At 45.6% G+C, this 21,033-nt stretch overlaps 2 pseudogenes; one reads left to right on the forward strand and one right to left on the reverse strand.

Annotated features, from left to right (window-relative positions):
- Nucleotides 1-3,140: 3,140 nt before the first annotated feature.
- On the reverse strand, nt 3,141-3,259 carry LOC134934922 (5S ribosomal RNA; annotated as a pseudogene).
- Nucleotides 3,260-4,661: 1,402 nt separating this feature from the next.
- LOC134941261 (5S ribosomal RNA) lies at nt 4,662-4,780 on the forward strand (annotated as a pseudogene).
- The last annotated feature ends 16,253 nt before the right edge of the window (nt 4,781-21,033 follow it).

The following is a 21,033-nucleotide window of genomic DNA, read 5'->3' on the forward strand; positions in this document are numbered from 1 at the left end:
AGTTTGGTGTTCTCCCTCCTGCCCTATCTGTGCAGTAAAGGAGTAATTAGCAGAGATTACTGCTCCAGGTCCTACATGAGGAGCGGAAGTTAGAACTACCCCATACCACCCGTGGGACATCAAAGCTGCCACTGACAGCACCCCTACTCCTACCGCTGGAGGATGAGTAGGGGCCCCAGTGCATTGCTGTGCCCAAGGGCTACACTGCTGTTAAGACGGCCCTGCATGTTACAGGCTGTGTTTGAAATATGACAGGAGCCGGTTGAGTGGTACTTTATCTCTCTCCACTTTATCTCTCTCCAAGGCTTAGTAATTAGACCCCAGTCGTCTTCTGTCAATTCCTGGCAACATTTTACAAGCATCTACTTTCACGCTTTTCCTCACCTGTTCACCGTCAGAACACAGGAAGGACTGGAAAGATACGCTAGAAATGCAGCTGATTATTGGATTATTGAAACCTCAAACACATCAGTCACATGAAACCTTTGCTCTAAAACATAAACATCTGATGAGCTGCTAAAAGTTTTAAAAGTCCAACAAAGTTATTTTTACATTATTGTGTGGAATAAGGTTTTACCATTCACTTATTTTATTACATATTATCATGAACTTGTGTCTTTTTACAAGACTATTCTCACCTTAGAGCAGTAGCGTTTACAGTGTTTTAGTAAATATAGCCAGTAGTTTCAAGTAATACTCTCTCTCTTTATTAGATGGTCACAGCAGCACAGTAGTGTTTCAGCAGTAGCATAGCAGTGTTGCAGCAGTGGCATAGGATAAATCCCAGGCTTAATAAAGATTGCACCACGTACAGCTCCTTTCTCCATCACACACATGCAACTGTGGGTCGGATTCAGAGATGGATGCAGCAGATATGCAAAGATATGCAAAAGCAGCAGGAGTTAAAAAATGCTTACTGCCGGCTGCTGTCATTTGCTGCTGCATCCGATGATGCAGCATCCGATCAACTGCATGACCAGCAGACAGCTGAGTAACCCTCAGGTTACTTTGGATATCCGTTAAAATCACATTGCAAGCAAGGGCCAGTAAATCTGCGCTAATTTCCCGCTTCCATACTCTCATATGTTGGCCATACTCCATATGTTGGCCGTACTCCCATATGTTGGCCATACTCCCATATATTGGCCATACTCCCTTATGTTGGCCACACTACCATATGTTGGCCACACTACCATATGTTGGCCATACTCCCATATGTTGTCCACACTCCTATATGTTGGCCATACTCCCATATGTTGGCCACACTCCCTTATGTTGGCCACACTACCATATGTTAGTCATACTCTCATGTGTTGGCCATTCTCTTATATGTTGGCCATACTCTCATATGTTGGCCATACTCCCATATGTGGTCCATACTCCTATAGGTTGGCCATACTCCTATAGGTTGGCCATACTCCCATATGTTTGCCACACTCCCATATGTTGGCCACGCTCCATATGTTGGCCATACTCCCATACGTTGGCCACACTCCCATATGTTGGACACACTCCCATATGTTGGCCACACTTCAATATGTTGGCCATACTCCCACATGTTGGCCATACTCCCACATGTTGGCCATACTCTCATATGTTGGCCATATTACCATATGATGGTCACACTCCCATATGTTGGTCACACTCCTGTATGTTGGTCACACTCCTGTATGTTGGCCATATTCCCATATGATGGCCACACTCCCATATCAGGGTCACACTCCCACATGTTGGCCATACTCTCATACAGTATGTTGACCATACTCCCATATGTTGGCCACACTTCCATATGTTGGCCACACTTCCATATGTTGGCCATACTCCCATACGTTGGCCACACTCTCATATGTTGGCCATACTCTCATATGTTGGTCATACTCCGACATGTTGGCCATACTCCCATATGTTGGCCATACTCCCATATGTTGGGAGGTATGCTTTGTATGCTTAGCTGACAGTGATTTTATAAAAACTTTTTTAAATTCATATTTCCACCACTTTTTTTCGTATACCGATGAGTCTTCATCCACTTACGCTGCTTCTCCTGTCAGTGTACCAGGTCCTGTGTGACTCGGCTTGAATGAGCATCTTAGTCAGACAAATCCTTCCAGGATGCGGCTGCAAGGAGAAGGGTCGCGCACTGCGGCCAGTACATATGTGCAGACCAGATGGACGCGGCCGCTGCTTACAGACGCATGGCTGCTTCCATCTCTGAATCAGCCCCAAAGTTAACACATCTCCGTTACAGATTGAGTGGTGTTGTGCTGTGTAAAGGAAAAGTAGATATACTACACTGCTTGCCACGGCTCTGCGGCGTCCCAAGCCACAGTGCATATTTAGGATAAGTGTATCTGTAAAGATAGATAGATAGATGATACTGTAGATAGATCATACCTTTGGCGGCTTGAATTCGGGACCCTTGCGCGCCAACAATGTGTGTTCAAGAGTGTGTGGCCTTGGCAGGGTTGTGGTGCTGCCTGGCGTCACAAACCATACTTTGGCCCTCATTCCGAGTTGTTCGCTCGCTAGCTACTTTTAGCAGAAATGCAAACACAAAGCCGCCGCCCTCTGGGAGTGTATCTTAGCATAGCAGAATTGCTAACGAAAGCAATTTCCTTGCAGTTTCTGAGTAGCAGTAAAGAATTGGGTTAAGGATGCCGCACAGGACTGAGTGATGTTTTAATGAATAAATGATTTGAGTATGTTTCCAAGAAAACCGACCAACCAGAAAAAACTTCCGGAATTTATCATCATCTACCATTGAGAAGAAAAATTTCTATTGGTAGAAAAAAGGTGATTGTCGATGGTGCTCCCATAGGTCTAATACATAGGTAATAAAGGGAAGAAAGGAAAGGAAAAAATGACCTTTGTTGGGAGCACTCACTCTTGGAAACAGTTATGATTTGGATTATGCGTAATAATGTAAATATGAGATAATTAAAACGTAACCTTTAATAATCTTGAAATAAGATAAGAGTACACCAGAAAATTGAATGTTTAAAAATGTGGTTAAACAATGTAAACCATCGGTTAGAAACTACGACTGTGAATATCTAGATGAATAAATAAGGCAAAAATACCAAGCCCTCCAGGCATTAATTTATAGGGTTAGTGCAATAGCCGATGTATTGCCGTCAAAAAACCTACAACACCTGGTATTCCTTAGTGGTCAACCACCTAAGTACTAACCAGGCCCAACACCGTATTGCTTCCAAGATCAGACGAGATTGGGCATGTGCGGTGTGGTATGGTAGTAGATTCAATAAGGCAAAAAACCTGCAGCTGGTATGCAGCTATTGGATACACCATAAGCCTGGTTATTATGATGGGCAAATGATCTCTTGATAGAGAAACATATGTTTGACCGTCATTGCACCAAATTGTACCCCAAATGTATAGGTATATGGAGGTTTAAATCATGTGGTCAATAAATTTTGCCAACAGGAACCGCCTGTATGTTGCTTTTTTTGTGCTATGCAACATCATTCAGAATGGGTTTTTTTTGGTAAGGCAAATATAAACCCTTGTTATACTGAGGAAATGCCAAAAAAAGTGGTAAACATCAAAGCAAAAATATGTTTGAAGTGATATAATTGAAGCTGAAATGATCTAGAACATTCCACCTTCATCCCCCTCCACCCTCACAAAAAGTATAGGGCAGGGAGTGGAGATGGACCAGAAAACATATTTGTCAGCTGAAAAGACAGATTTAGGGAGTGGATAAAGTAGATAGGAAATATATCTCCAGAGACACAATCTCTATTATCCACAAAGAGGCTAACTAACACAGTAGAGCCTGAAATACCAAGTACTGTCTTTGTAACAATATTGTTGAGCTGATATGCTTACAATAAAAAGCAGTGATGCATGTATCCACAGTGTATCCACAATGTATCAGTCAAAATTGTAACATAAGTCCATACCAGGTATCATTTATGCTGTAATAGCAAGGGTATACATTAGTTTTTTGCCTGTATTTGAAACCTGTTTAACAAAAATTGTGTGAGAAAACGGTGCTGAATTATCAGGGATAAGAGAGTGACAATACCTGTACTGTGGTTGCCACAGCCCTAATCAGTAGCAGATTATTCCTGATTATATTATGTCAGCCACATGAAGACACAGAATTGTCAAATATCACCATATGTTTTTACAGCACCAAAAAAGCAGTAATTTCCATATATAGTAAATGATGCCTTAAGTGGATGGCATAGATTTGCCGGAAAAGACCAGTGCACATAGTGTTTAATTACATCTGTGCGTGGCTGGAGAGCGGGAGATAAAAGGTGTGCAGGATAAGAGAAAATATACTTATGACCAAAAGGTGTATGTTTCCTGCTCGCTAAGTGCCGCTGACCACTCGACTTCACGAGCTGTGTGTCTATGCGGCTCGCCTGGTCTCCTCTCCTGCCGGTCTGCTGGTCACGTGAGCGCGCTCACCGTCATAGCACAAAAAAAGCAACATACAGGCGGTTCCTGTTGGCAAAATTTATTGACCACATGATTTAAACCTCCATATACCTATACATTTGGGGTACAATTTGGTGCAATGACGGTCAAACATATGTTTCTCTATCAAGAGATCATTTGCCCATCATAATAACCAGGCTTATGGTGTATCCAATAGCTGCATACCAGCTGTAGGTTTTTTGCCTTATTGAATCTACTACCATACCACACCGCGCATGCCCAATCTCGTCTGATCTTGGAAGCAATACGGTGTTGGGCCTGGTCAGTACTTAGGTGGTTGACCACTAAGGAATACCAGGTGTTGTAGGTTTTTTGACGGCAATACATCGGCTATTGCACTAACCCTATAAATTAATGCCTGGAGGGCTTGGTATTTTTTGCCTTATTTATTCATCTAGATATTCACAGTCGTAGTTTCTAACCGATGGTTTACATTGTTTAACCACATTTTTAAACATTACATTTTCTGGTGTACTCTTATCTTATTTCAAGATTATTAAAGGTTACGTTTTAATTATCTCATATTTACATTATTACGCATAATCCAAATCATAACTGTTTCCAAGAGTGAGTGCTCCCAACAAAGGTCATTTTTTCCTTTCCTTTCTTCCCTTTATTACCTAGTTTCTGAGTAGCTCCAGACCTACTCCTAGATTGCGATCACCTCAGTCCGTTTAGTTCCTGGTTTGACGTCACAAACACGCCCAGAGTCCGACCAGCCACTCCTCAGTTTCTCTAGCCACTCCTGCGTTTTTACCTGGCACGCCAGTGTTTTTTAGCACACTCCCTGAAAACGGCCAGTTTCCACCCAGAAACACCCACTTCTTGTCAATCAGCAGAGCGATTGAAAAGCTTAGTTCGCCTGTGAGTAAAATAGCATAGTTTTGTGTAAATTTGCTTAGCGCGTGTGCCCTGCTGTGCATACGCATGCGCAGAACTGCCGGATTTTAGCCTATTAGCAATTCTGCTAAAATTAGCAGCGAGCGAACAACTCGGAATGAGAGCCTTTGTTTTTTTCATTTTGGGGGTGTGTCCAGTGCTCCTGAGCAGCTGAGCAGCCCCGGCTCACCTCCCTGCACTGTTTAGATGCCATGCGTGTGTGCATGGCATCTATTCAGGGATCACTTGCTGCTTACCACTTGTCTAAAGAGAAGGACTGTCCCATTGGAATCAGTACAGTTAGTCGGTATGAGATAGATAGACAGACAGCAAACAGACAGACAAACAGACAGATATATTTGATAGATAGACAGAAAGACAGAGATAGATAGAATTTGTATTTATTTTTATATTTAGTTAGTTAGTTAGTTAGTTAGAAGATATACCAATAACATATAATGGTTTCTGCTTACTATGGCTGAAAAACTAATACAGATTACAGGAAAAACGGAATAACAACGTAATGCTTAATTTCTATCTGAAACATCTTACAGACATGGAAAGTGACACTTGTGCAGAGAACCCTGTAAATAGGTCATAGCAGCATTATTATATTATAGCTTTGCGGATGTTTAAGTCAATTTTAAAAAGTAGGTGACGTGCGGTGGGGTGAGGCAGAGCCTTTCCTGTCATACTTACGTTTAAACCAGAGTTTTGACTGAATAAAGTGTATGAAAAATACTAATAATTTGTTTGAAATATCTTCTTTGCATTATTCTAATAATTTTTATAGCCCAAACTCTGGAGTAAAAAGTCTATGGCAGGTGAGGCAGTGCCTCACCTGTGTATCCTTTCCACACATCTTTAATCAAAACTCACTAGATTTCCAGGAGTTTATACTGCTGCACCTGTGGATAATGCCCAGATGTACGCTTTGGCTCATATATTGCATGTAAATCTGGCTCTGGGGTTAGCCAGTGCCTCCTGAGCCATTTTGCTCACCGAAGACAGGTACTGTGTGCTGTAGCTACATTGTGTAGCTGCTGGATGTATTATGACAACATTAGGTGTCTTATATCACCAAACGTTATCGCCTCGGTCACAGCCTGTCTGCTCAGAATGTCCTGTTCTGATAAAAAGATAAGGATCGAACAACACGCAAATGCCAGATTACTGGTGCTTAACGGGGCTACCAGTGCCTGGTATTGTACGACTACTCTAATTTCTTACACAAAACGTCACTTATTTGGTTGAATAATGGTGGAAACTAATGTATCAGATGTCATTCCAGAATATTCTATGAATACTTGATTGGGTAAGTTCTGTTGGTGAATGAGAAGGCCATGGTAATATTATTATTAACGTTTATTTATATCATGCATTTCAAAATTGTATTCTCTATGTGCATCATTGTCATTTTCGGGATGTAGTTATGGTGACCTGCGGCATGCTGACTAGCAGGAACTTTTACCACTCGTGGGTGTCCATGACACCCATAGAGTGGGAATAGAACTTGTGGTGGGATGCTGATCACTGGGATCCCAGCCGCTGGTAACCCATGCCCAACCCTAATTTCTCTGACGTCCTAGTGGATGCTGGGAACTCCGAAAGGACCATGGGGAATAGCGGGCTCCGAAGGAGGCTGGGCACTCTAGAAAGATTTATGACTACCTGGTGTGCACTGGCTCCTCCCACTATGACCCTCCTCCAAGCCTCTGTTAGATCTTGTGCCCGGCCGAGGTTGGATGCACACTAGGGGCTCTCCTGAGCCTCTAGAAAGAAAGTATAGAATTAGGTTTTTTATTTTCAGTGAGACCTGCTGGCAACAGGCTCACTGCAGCGAGGGACTAAGGGGAGAAGAAGCGAACTCGCCTGCTTGCAGCCGGATTGGGCTTCTTAGGCTACTGGACACCATTAGCTCCAGAGGGATCGACCGCAGGCCCAGTCCTTGGTGTTCGGTCCCGGAGCCGCGCCGCCGTCCCCCTTACAGAGCCAGAAGCAAGAAGAGGTCCGGAAAATCGGCGGCAGAAGACATCAGTCTTCACCAAGGTAGCGCACAGCACTGCAGCTGTGCGCCATTGCTCCTCATGCACACTTCACTCTCCGGTCACTGAGGGTGCAGGGCGCTTGGGGGGGCGCCCTGAGCAGCAATAAAAACACCTTGGCTGGCAAAAATACCACAATATATAGCCCCAGAGGCTATATATGTGGTAAATACCCCTGCCAGAATCCAGAAAAAAGCGGGAGAATAGGCCGCGGAAAAGGGGCGGAGCTATCTCCCTCAGACACACTGGCGCCATTTTCTCTTCACAGTGCAGCTGGAAGAAAGCTCCCCAGGCTCTCCCCTGTAGTTTTCAGGCTCAAAGGGTTAAAAAGAGAGGGGGGGCACTAAATTTAGGCGCAATATTGTATATACAAGCAGCTATTGGGGAAAATTCACTCAGTTATAGTGTTAATCCCCACATTATATAGCGCTCTGGTGTGTGCTGGCATACTCTCTCTCTGTCTCCCCAAAGGGCTTTGTGGGGTCCTGTCCTCAGTCAGAGCATTCCCTGTGTGTGTGCGGTGTGTCGGTACAGCTGTGTCGACATGTTTGAGGAGGAGGCTTCTATAGTGACGGAGCAGATGCCGATAAATGTGATGTCGCCCCCTGTGGGGCCGACACCAGAGTGGATGGTTAGGTGAAAGGTATTAACCGACAGTGTCAACTCCTTACATAAAAGGGTGGATGACGTAACAGCTGTGGGACAGCCGGCTTCTCAGCCCGCGCCTGCCCAGGCGTCTCAAAGGCCATCAGGGGCTCAAAAACGCCCGCTCATTCAGATGGCAGACACAGATGTCGACACGGAGTCTGACTCCAGTGTCGACAAGGTTGAGACATATACACAATCCACTAGGAACATCCGTGACTTGATCCCGGCAATAAAAAATGTGTTACACATTTCTGACATTAACCTCTAAAAATGGGTTTTTATGTTTGGGGAGAAAAAGCAGGCAGTGTTTTGTTCCCCCATCAGATGAATGAATGAAGTGTGTGAGAAGCGTGGGTTTCCCCTGATAAGAAACTGGTAATTTCAAAAAAGTTACTGATGGCGTACCTTTTCCCGCCAGAGGATAAGTTACGCTGGGAGATATCCCCTAGGGTGGATAAGGCGCTCACACGGTTGTCAAAATAGGTGGCACTGCCGTTTTAGGAACGGCCACTTTGAAGGTACCTGTTGATAAAAAGCAGGAGGCTATCCTGAAGTCTGTTTTTTTTTTTAAATTCAATAATTTTTTATTGGTTTTTCATTTTGCAATTAAACAATACAACAAAACTACCAAACAAACATACAGTATTCCAGATAAGGGAATACGCAGATTCCCATCCAAAAAGTTCAATCACAGCATGTGAAACGTGCAGGCTCCTCTCTTGCATATGCATTTATAAATCAGGAGAAGTGCCATATATGGAGACAAATTATTCAGATATAGTAAGCATGCACATCTCAAAAACTACCCAACCAACTATAGTTGTACAACATATACCCTCAAACACGGGCAAATGGGTGGCTGGCCGCGGCCCCATGGGCGATACACGAGAGGGAAAAACAACGCCACCATTACAGACCCACCTACATAATTCAACACATTCCCCATGGTACATGGCCCATCCCTCCATCCCATCATCATATTGGTCACACTATAGCAAGTAATCAGTCACTATGGTTCGTTGAACTAGGAGAGCTGAGCCATCTGCCCCATAGGTCGTGATACTTTTTCCTTGCTTTTCTGGCCATGTATACATATTTTTCGTGAGCCGCCGTTTCATTGACAAGCGAAACCCATGACTGTACTGTGGGAACATCCTTAGCCAACCATAGTCTAGCGACACACACCTTGGCTAAAGCACACAGATTAATCAGATATCGTCTGCTAGGAGCATCCAGGGCCTCTTCCTCCAAAGCCGACAACACACATACCACCGGAGTACACACATCCAATGGAATACCAGTCGACACCAGAATGTTAATAATACCAGACCAAAACACTGCCATCCTGGGGCAAAGCCAAATAATGTGCCAAAAATCAGCATCCAGACTGCCACATTTAGGACATCTGGTAGTATGAGTACCGCCCATGTGGGCCAATCTCACTGGTGTCATGTACACTCTGTGTATAATAAACAACTGGATTTGCTGATATCTAGTGGTAGTGGTAGATAACCGTGGGGAGCAAAGAGCACTCTCCCATACCTCATCAGAAATTGTTCCCAGGTCTGATTCCCATTTATTTCTAAGAGAGGATAATGGGTCAGAGTAGTGAGACCGGAGCATACTTGTATAAATGTAAAAAAAGGGGGGAAAGGGGTATGATCAAAGGCGCCCAAAGTTGTGGAAAGGGAAAATTGGGAAGGGATACACGATATACAAGGTGAATTAATTTGGACAAGAAAATGACATGTACAAAATAAATAAATGAAATTGGTTTCAACGATACTTGGTGTATTCTTCAAACGGGTCTCAATCAGAACGTCCGTCTATGATGAGAAGCCTCAATGGATATATAAAAACAAAGAAAATAACAGAAAAACCAATGTGTAGTAGGTTTAAAAAAGTCTGTAAGTCAATGGTGTTCAGAAGATGGAGCCCTAGTGGTTGGGGAACTTGATAGCAGAAAGGACAGGGTCTCACCACCAATTCTTTCAAGAGTAGGGACGTACCAAGACTCACAGTGAGAAAAATGAGAGAAAGCACATAAAGGTATCTTTATCTTTTTTCTGATTGATAGAAGGTACAGCGTACCTCACTCACATGTACAGCAGAAAATTTCCTCATATAAGGTTTTCGTATTGGCTTTTGTATTTGTTTTATTTCCAATTGACTTTTTGTCAAACATTAAAAAGAAACATTTTATGGAATTCGTTGGATCCATTTTTTGAAAGATACCATTATATGGTATCCTTTCTGCTATCAAGTTCCCCAACCACTAGGGCTCCATCTTCTGAACACCATTGACTTACAGACTTTTTTAAACCTACTACACATTGGTTTTTCTGTTATTTTCTTTGTTTTTATATATCCATTGAGGCTTCTCATCATAGACGGACGTTCTGATTGAGACCCGTTTGAAGAATACACCAAGTATCGTTGAAACCAATTTCATTTATTTATTTTGTACATGTCATTTTCTTGTCCAAATTAATTCACCTTGTATATCGTGTATCCCTTCCCAATTTTCCCTTTCCACAACTTTGGGCGCCTTTGATCATACCCCTTTCCCCCCTTTTTTTACATTTATCTTCACCTGTTGTTTGGGCAGGTATAGGGGTTTGATTGGGCAGACTTTCTTTGCGCCAGAGTTCACTACCCATTTTTTCTACATACTTGTATAAATACTGGATACCAAATGCCCGTTACCCAGATTCTGTAAAAGTGACTTGACTGGGGAGGCCAGAATCTTCGGAGGGGTATTAGAAAACTGTACATTAATCGCATGTCTCAGTTGCAAATAACGGTAAAAATAAGAGGAGGGTAAATTATAGTCCTGTTGGAGCTGCTGGAAAGATTTCAATATATCGCCATTATACAATTGCCCCAGGGATGTTACCCCCCACCTACCCCACACCGCCCTGGTATGGAGCGAGGCTAATTCTGGGAGACCAAGGACATTATGTAACGGAGTGTCTGGGTCTATACCCTGGCCCAGCAGTATAGTATGTACCCGCTTCCACACAAGAGTGGCCTGCCTTATTATAGGGACCTCAGACAATTTAGTATTCCCACAGAGTAACAACTGCAACGGCGTGCCATCAGGATACTCCTGCAGAAACATTTGTGAGTGTAAGGTGAGATTGTCGGAGTCAGACATACACTCCCAGATATGTGCCAACTGCGCTGCATAATAGTAAAATTTAAAAACAGGGAGGGCCAGTCCTCCCGTCAGTCTTGGTCTAGACAGGGTGTCAATCTTCAACCGTGCTCTCCTGCTAGCCCAAATCAAGGAAGACAGTAGGCTGTCAATTTGCCTGAATACTTTTAATCCGATATATATAGGTGACTGCTGAAGGACATAGAGGAGCTTAGGGAGGTACACCATTTTCACTAAGTTGACCCTATCAGTAATAGTCAGAGGCAAAGCCCCCCAAACCTTAATTTTTGAGCGGAGATAAACAATCTGCGGCATAATATTAAGAGAAACATAAGTACAAGGGTCATTCGATACCCAAATACCCAGATACTTAAAGGAGTCTACCCACTTAAGCGGGATATGGATCAATGGGGCTACCGGGATTGGACCCTTAAGTGGAGTGATGTTGGATTTGTCCCAATTAATTTTGAGGCCGGAGAATTGTCCATGGGTATTGATCATATCCAGAATTATTGGCATAGAGGAGACATAATCCTGAACAAATAGCAAGAGATCATCAGCATATAATGCTATTCTATCTTCTCTTGTGCCCACCTTAATACCCATAATATCGGGACTAGCTCTAATCAAACATGCCAGTGGCTCAATAGCGACGGCGAACAATGTGGGGGAGAGCGGGCAACCCTGTCTCGTTCCCCTGGACAAAGGGAAGGAATGTGATACGTATCCATTCACTGAGACCCTGGCCATGGGCAGAGAATAGAGCAATCTAACATATTTGATAAAATTGGGACCCATGCCAAATCTACTCATGGTTTCCCATAAGAAGGCCCACTCCACCGAATCAAAGGCCTTTGCGGCATCTAAAGAGGCTACAACAGAAGAGCAGGCCTCCCCACGAGAAACCTGAAAATGAGTGAACAAGCACCTTAAATTAACAGCAGTGGACTTACCAGGTATAAAGCCTGTTTGGTCCGGGTGAATGATTTGGGTTATAACCCGATTGAGTCTGGAAGCCAGGACCTTAGCCAGGATTTTAATATCCGTGGGTAGCAGAGAGATAGGACGATATGACTCAACCCTCTTGGGGTCTTTATCTGGCTTGGGAATCACTATAATCAATGCCTCCGCCATAGAAGGGGGAAGCATATTTTGCTCAAATATAGTATTGAATAGTGTAAGCAACTGAGGGGCGAAAAATCGAGCGTGTTTCTTATACAACTCCGATGGGATACCATCAAGGCCGGAGGCCTTACCATCTGGAGATGCGGTGATCGCTGCCTCTACTTCCTCCAACGACAGAGGAGCATCAAGAAGAGCTCTAGACTCACTGGAGATACAGGGCAACTGGATTTGATCCAAGTAATTACACAATTCTAGCGGAGAACATGTTAGTGTGGAGCTATATAACGCTTGATAATATGATACAAATTCCGTGACAATTTGGGGGGTGCGGTCTAACACTGTCCCGGCCGAGTTCACAACCTCTAGCACCGTATGAGAGGAACGGTCCCCCCTTGTAAAATTAGCCAAATAAGAGCCCGGTCTATCCCCTGTAGCGTAGTGAACATGCGAGGAGAATAGAAGTCTGTGCTGGGTTTTCCCCCATAGATACTCCTTCCATTCTTTCTGAACATGGAGCCAGTCTAATTTAGAGTTGTCCAAGCCATCCCGTATGTATACCATCTCAGAAGCAGTAACCCGAGCCTCAAGCTCAGCGTCGTGTTTCTTAAAAGAGGATTTAAGACTACCCACTCTTTTGATCAAAGTCCCTCTCATGAAAGCTTTAAAGGTATCCCACAATAATAAGAATTTACTTACCGATAATTCTATTTCTCGGAGTCCGTAGTGGATGCTGGGGTTCCTGAAAGGACCATGGGGAATAGCGGCTCCGCAGGAGACAGGGCACAAAAAAGTAAAGCTTTTACCAGATCAGGTGGTGTGCACTGGCTCCTCCCCCTATGACCCTCCTCCAGACTCCAGTTAGGTACTGTGCCCGGACGAGCGTACACAATAAGGGAGGCAATTTGAATCCCGGGTAAGACTCATACCAGCCACACCAATCACACCGTACAACTTGTGATCTAAACCCAGTTAACAGTATGATAACAGAAAGAGCCTCTTAAAGATGGCTCCTTAACAATATAACCCGAATTTGTTAACAATAACTATGTACAGTATTGCAGATAATCCGCACTTGGGATGGGCGCCCAGCATCCACTACGGACTCCGAGAAATAGAATTATCGGTAAGTAAATTCTTATTTTCTCTATCGTCCTAAGTGGATGCTGGGGTTCCTGAAAGGACCATGGGGATTATACCAAAGCTCCCAAACGGGCGGGAGAGTGCGGATGACTCTGCAGCACCGAATGAGAGAATTCCAAGTCCTCTTTTGCCAGGGTATCAAATTTGTAGAATTTTACAAACGTGTTTTCCCCCGACCACGTAGCTGCTCGGCAGAATTGTAATGCCGAGACCCCTCGGGCAGCCGCCCAAGATGAGCCCACCTTCCTTGTGGAATGGGCCTTAACAGATTTAGGCTGTGGCAGGCCTGCCACAGAATGAGCAAGTTGAATTGTGTTACAAATCCAACGAGCAATCGTCTGCTTAGAAGCAGGGGCACCCAACTTGTTGGGTGCATATAGTATCAACAGCGAGTCAGATTTTCTGACTTCAGCCGTCCTTGAAATGTATATTTTTAAGGCTCTGACAACGTCCAACAACTTGGAGTCCTCCAAGTCGCCAGTGGCCGCAGGCACCACAATAGGTTGGTTCAGGTGAAACGCTGATACCACCTTAGGGAGAAAATGCGGACGAGTCCTCAGTTCTGCCCTATCCGAATGGAAGATTAGATAAGGGCTTTTATAAGATAAAGCCGCCAATTCAGATACTCTCCTGGCGGAAGTCAGGGCCAGTAACATAGTCACTTTCCATGTGAGATATTTAAAATCCACCTTTTTCAATGGTTCAAACCAATGGGATTTGAGGAAATCTAAAACTACATTTAGATCCCACGGTGCCACCGGAGGCACCACAGGAGGCTGTATATGCAGTACTCCTTTAACAAAAGTCTGTACCTCAGGAACTGAGGCCAATTCTTTTTGGAAGAATATTGACAGGGCCGAAATTTGAACCTTAATAAATCTCAATTTGAGACCCATAGACAATCCTGATTGTAGGAAATGTAGGAAACGACCCAGTTGAAATTCCTCCGTCGGAACACTCCGATCCTCGCACCACGCGACATATTTTCGCCAAATGCGGTGATAATGTTTCGCGGTGACTTCCTTCCTTGCCTTAATCAAGGTAGGAATGACTTCTTCTGGAATGCCTTTCCCTTTTAGGATCTGGCGTTCAACCGCCATGCCGTCAAACGCAGCCGCGGTAAGTCTTGAAAGAGACAGGGACCCTGTTGTAGCAGGTCCCTTCTCAGAAGTAGAGGGCACGGGTCGTCCGTGACCAACTCTTGAAGTTCCGGGTACCAAGTCCTTCTTGGCCAATCCGGAGCCACTAGTATTGTTCTTACTCCTCCTCACCGTATAATCTTCAATACCTTTGGTATGAGAGGCAGAGGAGGAAACACATATACTGATTTGTACACCCAAGGTGTTACCAGTGCGTCCACAGCTATTGCCTGTGGATCTCTTGACCTGGCGCAATACTTGTCCAGTTTCTTGTTGAGGCGAGACGCCATCATGTCTACCATTGGTCTTTCCCAACAGTTTATTAGCATGTGGAAGACTTCTGGATGAAGACCCCCCTCTCCCGGGTGAATATCGTGTCTGCTGAGGAAGTCTGCTTCCCAGTTGTCCACGCCCGGGAAGAACACTGCTGACAGTGCTATTACGTGATTCTCCGCCCAGCGAAGAATCTTGGCAGCTTCTGCCATTGCACTCCTGCTTCTTGTGCCGCCCTGTCTGTTTACATGGGCGACCGCCGTGATGTTGTCCGACTGAATCAACACCGGTTTTCCTTGCAGGAGTGGTTCCGCCTGGCTTAGAGCATTTTAGATTGCTCTTAGTACCAGAATGTTTATGTGAAGAGACTTTTCCAGGTTCGTCCATACCCCCTGGAAGTTTCTTCCTTGTGTGACTGCTCCCCAACCTCTCAGGCTGGCGTCCGTGGTCACCAGGATCAAATCCTGTATGCCGAATCTGCGGCCCTCCAATAGATGAGCCTTTTGCAACCACCACAGAAGATATACCCTTGTCCTTGGCGACAGGGTTATTCGCAGGTGCATCTGAGGATGCAACCCTGACCATTTGTCCAACAGATCCCTTTGGAAAATTCTTGCATGGAATCTGCCGAATGGAATTGCTTCGTAAAAAGCCACCATTTTTCCCAGGACTCTTGTGCATTGATGTACAGACACCTTTCCTGGTTTTAGGAGGTTCCTGACAGGTCGGATAACTCCTTGGCTTTTTCCTCGGGAAGAAAAACCTTTTTCTGAACCGTGTCCAGAATCATCCCTAGGAACAGCAGACGTATCGTCGGAAAAACAGCTGCGATTCTTGGAATATTTAGAATCCAGTCGTGCCGTCGAAGAACTACTTTAGATAGTGCTCTTCCGACCTCCAACTGTTCTCTGGAACTTGCCCTTTTTAGGTCGTGCAAGTAAGGGATAATTTAGATGCCTTTTTTCTTTGAAGAAACATCTTTTCGGCCATTACCTTGGTAAAAAGGCCCGGGGTGCCGTGGATAATTCAAACGGCATCGTCTGAAACTGATATTGACAGTTCTGTACCACGAACCAGAGGTACCCTTGATGAGAAGGACAAAATTTGGACATGGAGGTAATCCTTGATGTCCAGGGACACCATATAGTTCCCTTTTTTCCGGTTCGCTATCACTGCTCTGAGTGACTTTATCTCGATTTGAACCTTTTATGTAAGTGTTCAAAACATTTTAGATTTAGACTATGTGTCACCAAGCCGTCTGGCTTCAGTACCACAATATAGTGTGGAAAAATAATACCCTTTTCCTTGTCGTAGGAGGGGTACTTTGATTATCACCTGCTGGATATACAGCTTGTGAATTGTTTCCAATGCTGCCTCCCTGTCGGAGGGAGCCGTTGGTAAAGCAGACTTCAGGAACCTGCGAGGAGAAGATGTCTCGACTCTCCAATCTTTACCCCTGGGATAATACTCGTACGATCTAGGGGTCAACTTGCGAGTGATCCCACTGCGCCCTGAGACTCTTGAGACTACCCCCCCACCTTGAGTCCGCTTGCACGGCCCCAGCGTCATGCTGAGGACTTGGCAGACGCGGTGGAGGGCTTCTTTTCCTGGGAAAGGGCTGCCTGCTGCAGTCTACTTCCCTTACCTCTATGTCTGGGCAGATATGACTGGCCTTTTGCCTGCATGCCCTCATGGGAAAGGAAAGATTGAGGCTGAAAAGACGGTGTCTTTTTTAGCTGAGATGTAACTTGGGGTAAAAAAGGTTGGATTTCCCAGCTGTTGCTGTGGTCCCCAGGTCCGATGGACCGACCCCCAAATAACTCCTTCCCTTTATACAGCAATACTTCCATCTGCCGTATGGGATCTGTATCACCTGACCACTGTCGTGTCCCTGACATCTTCTGGGAGATATGGACAACGCACTTATCTTGATGCCAGAGAGCAAATATCCCTCTGTGCATCTCACATACATATATATAGAATGCATCCTATTTTCAGTCAGGGAATCCGACCAAGCCAACCCAGCACTGCATCTCCAGGCTGATGGCGATCGCTGGTCGCAGTATAACCACCGTATGTGTGTATATACTTTTTAGGATATTTTTCCAGCTTCCTATCAGCTGGCTCCTTGAGGGCGGCCGTATCTGGAGACGGTAACGCCACTTGATAAGCGTGTGAGCGCCTTATCACCCTAAGGGGTGTTTCCCAACGTACCCTAATTTCTGGCGGGAAAGGGTATAACGCCAATATTTGCTATCGGGGTAACCCTACGCATCATCACACACTTCATTTTATTTTATCTGATTCAGGAAAAACTACAGGTAGTTTTTTCACTCCCACATAATACCCTTTCTTGTGGTACTTGTAGTATCAGAAACACGTAACACCTCCTTCATTGCCCTTAACGTGTGGCCCTAATGAGAAATACGTTTGTTTATTCACCGTCGACACTGTATTCAGTGTCCGTGTCTGTGTCTGTGTCGACCGACTGAGGTAAATGGGCGTTTTTAAAAACCCCTGACGGTGTTTCTGAGACGCCTGGACCGGTCCTAATAGATTGTCGGCCGTCTCATGTCGTCAACCGACCTTGCAGCGTGTTGACATTCTCACGTAATTCTCTAAATAAGCCATCCATTCCGGTGTCGACTCCCTAGAGAGTGACATCACCATTACAGGCAATTTCTCCGCCTCCTCACCAACATCGTCCTCATACATGTCGACACACACGTACCGACACACAGCACACACACCGGGAATGCTCTGACAGAGGACAGGACCCACTAGCCCTTTGGGGAGACAGAGGGAGAGTCTGCCAGCACACACCAAAAAACGCTATAATTATATAGGGACAACCTTATATAAGTGTTTCTCCCTTATAGCATCTTTTATATATATACAATATCGCCAAAATCAGTGCCCCCCCTCTCTGTTTTAACCCTGTTTCTGTAGTGCAGTGCAGGGGAGAGCCTGGGAGCCTTCTCTCCAGCTTTTCTGTGAGAGAAAATGGCGCTGTGTGCTGAGGAGATAGGCCCCGCCCCTTTTTCGGCGGGCTCGTCTCCCGCTATTTTTGAAGTTAGGCAGGGGTTAAATATCTCCATATAGCCTCTGTGGGCTATATGTGAGGTATTTTTTGCCTCTAATAAGGTTTTTATTTGCCTCTCAGAGCGCCCCCCCCAGCGCTCTGCACCCTCAGTGACTGTTGTGTGAAGTGTGCTGAGAGGAAAATGGCGCACAGCTGCAGTGCTGTGCGCTACCTTTATGAAGACTCAGGAGTCTTCAGCCGCCGATTTTGGACCTCTTCTCTCTTCAGCGTCTGCAAGGGGGCCGGCGGCGCGGCTCCGGTGACCATCCAGGCTGTACCTGTGATCGTCCCTCTGGAGCTAGTGTCCAGTAGCCAAGCAGCAAATCCACTCTGCACGCAGGTGAGTTCACTACTTCTCCCCTAAGTCCCTCGTTGCAGTGATCCTGTTGCCAGCAGGACTCACTGTAAAGTAAAAAACCTAAGCTAAACTTTCTCTAAGCAGCTCTTTAGGAGAGCCACCTAGATTGCACCCTTCTCGTTCGGGCACAAAATCTAACTGGAGTCTGGAGGAGGGTCATAGGGGGAGGAGCCAGTGCACACCACCTGATCTGGTAAAAGCTTTACTTTTTTGTGCCCTGTCTCCTGCGGAGCCGCTATTCCCCATGGTCCTTTCAGGAACCCCAGCATCCACTTAGGACGATAGAGAAAAGGAGATGTCGGTAGTGTCCGTATGTGAATTAAAAAATTCTAGCCAGCTAGCTTCCAATTCGGATCCCTCACCCATATGCGTGAGCCAGAAGGGGTTAAATTTCCATACTGCTTGGCCCCTCTGACAGCTTAAGTCAATATGTACCGATACAGGGGAGTGATCCGAAATACCCCTAGTCTCATATTTAACACCATGTATCAGAGGCAGGAGCTCCCGAGTGAGGAGAGCCAAGTCTATCCTAGAGAAGGAAGTGTGGGAGTGGGAGAAACACGAATATTGCCTCAGGTCAGGATATTTCAATCTCCAGGGATCGACCAAGCCCAGCTCAGAGACAATATCTGCAAATGGAGACCGCTTCGGCTGTGTGTTGGAGGGTGCCATGGAGAACCTATCCAGTTCATGGTTTAAGACATTGTTAAAGTCACCCATACATATAGCAGCCACCCCCGGGGACGCGGCCATGAAGGTAGATACTTTTTTAAGAACGTCAGGCGAGTAAGGAGGGGGCACATATACAGCTAGCAACAGTAAAGGAACGGAGTTGATTTTACATTTTAGAAACACATATCTCCCCCATTGATCTGTTTGTACACTATCAAGCAAGAAAGGAACAGACTTTCTAATCAGAATCGACACTCCCCGGGACGCCGCGGTATGCGTGGAATGGAAAGCCCACCCCACCCACGGCTTTTTAAGGGACATAAGTCTAGTGCCTACCAAGTGGGTCTCCATCAAACAGATTACATCCGATGCATATTGTTTGATCTGTCTAAGTACCAGGGAACGCTTGATTTTGTCATTGATCCCCCTCACATTCCAGGACAGTAACCTAACCAGAGCCATAACAGAGCACTTTCAATGATGAAACAGATGACCCGCAACCAGCCACCTCCAGCACACATCCACCCACCCATACCCGTGAGCAGCTGCAACAGAATCACATCTGAAACAAGCACATTGCACATCAGAGAATAAAAACAAAACAATACTGTCTTAACATAACCCCCACCCCGTATACCACTGAAAACTTGCAGCATACCTGATTCCCTAACAAACAACTCTCCCAAAGAGCGAACACTAACGACTAAGGCAAGAAATACCTTTACACATTTTACAAAGTCAAAAAACAAAGAAAAAACAAAACCAAAAGGGGGCCAAGAATTCAATGACCTTGCGGCAGGAGTAACCTCCAGCTAAATTCAAGTCCCCCCTAGGGCCGTCAGAACAGCCCCATCTAAAGAACTATTTTGGACCATACATCGGGACAGAGATATACCCAGGCGGACCTGAGAGTAACATATAGATCTGAACAGGATGCTAGTCCAGGGCAACAGGAGGCAGATATAAGGACATAAGTGAGCACCGTAACATATTAGTGAAAGCAGAATAACAATTCTAAAGATATCCCCGCATTTACCCCGCCAACAATGATCACACATCCCTCCCAGAAACCCAATGCTTGAGTTCAGTCAGCGGCCAACGCCCGCCGTGCCGGAAAGTGTCTGTCCAGCCACACCGAAGCCTCACGGGGAGTCAAGAAGAATTTAGTGTCTCCATCTGAAACCACACGCAGTTTAGATGGAAAGAGCATGGCATAGGGGATGTTCAGTTCACGCAGCCTGCGTTTCACAGGGACAAACTGAGCTCTATCCTTTTGCACATCAATAGCGAAATCCGGAAAGACTGAGATCGGAGAACCGTTCCACTTGAGGGGGCCCCTAGTGCGGGCCAATTTCAGAATCACATCCCTATCCCGGTAATGAAGCAGCTTGGCAATGAAAGTACGGGGAGGTGCCCCTGGAGGTAAAGGACGCATCGGAACTCTGTGAGCGCGTTCCACCGCAAAATGTGAGGTGAACTCCTCCGCTCCAAACGCGTCCAACAGCCACTTCTCAAGAAATTTTTCAGGGGAGGCACCCTCCTCTTTCTCAGGGAGGCCGACGAAGCGGACGTTGTTCCGCCTCAATCTCCCCTCCATATCGGTCATCTTTTTATTTACCTCCAACATCTGCGACTCCAGGGCAGAAGTACGTCTGCCAATTGGCGTAACCGTGTCCTCCAACGTGGATACCCGTGTCTCAACTTCACCGACTCTCTCTCGCACCCGCTGAAGGTCCTGATGAATAATAGATAAGTCCGCCTGGACCTGACCGATCCTGTTGGCCAAGCGGGCTTCGCTGGCCGTGACCGCATCCAGCACCTTTTGCAATGCCGCATCCGTAGCCTCCGAAGAAGAGGAGCCAGCCGACGGAGAAGGCGGCGATGAGGTCGACTGTACCTCCCCCCCTGTTGGGACCGTGTCGGAGGGTTTCTAGCAAATTTCTCTAACTTCGCCGCAGCCGCGGTAGATTGATGTGGTTTGACCATTGCAGCCAAGTCGGTGACAGAGAGCAAGGAATTATAGTATATCAGAACTGTCCAGGTGC

Source organism: Pseudophryne corroboree, chromosome 1 (assembly GCF_028390025.1).
Source record: "Pseudophryne corroboree isolate aPseCor3 chromosome 1, aPseCor3.hap2, whole genome shotgun sequence".
Lineage (NCBI taxonomy): Eukaryota > Metazoa > Chordata > Amphibia > Anura > Myobatrachidae > Pseudophryne > Pseudophryne corroboree.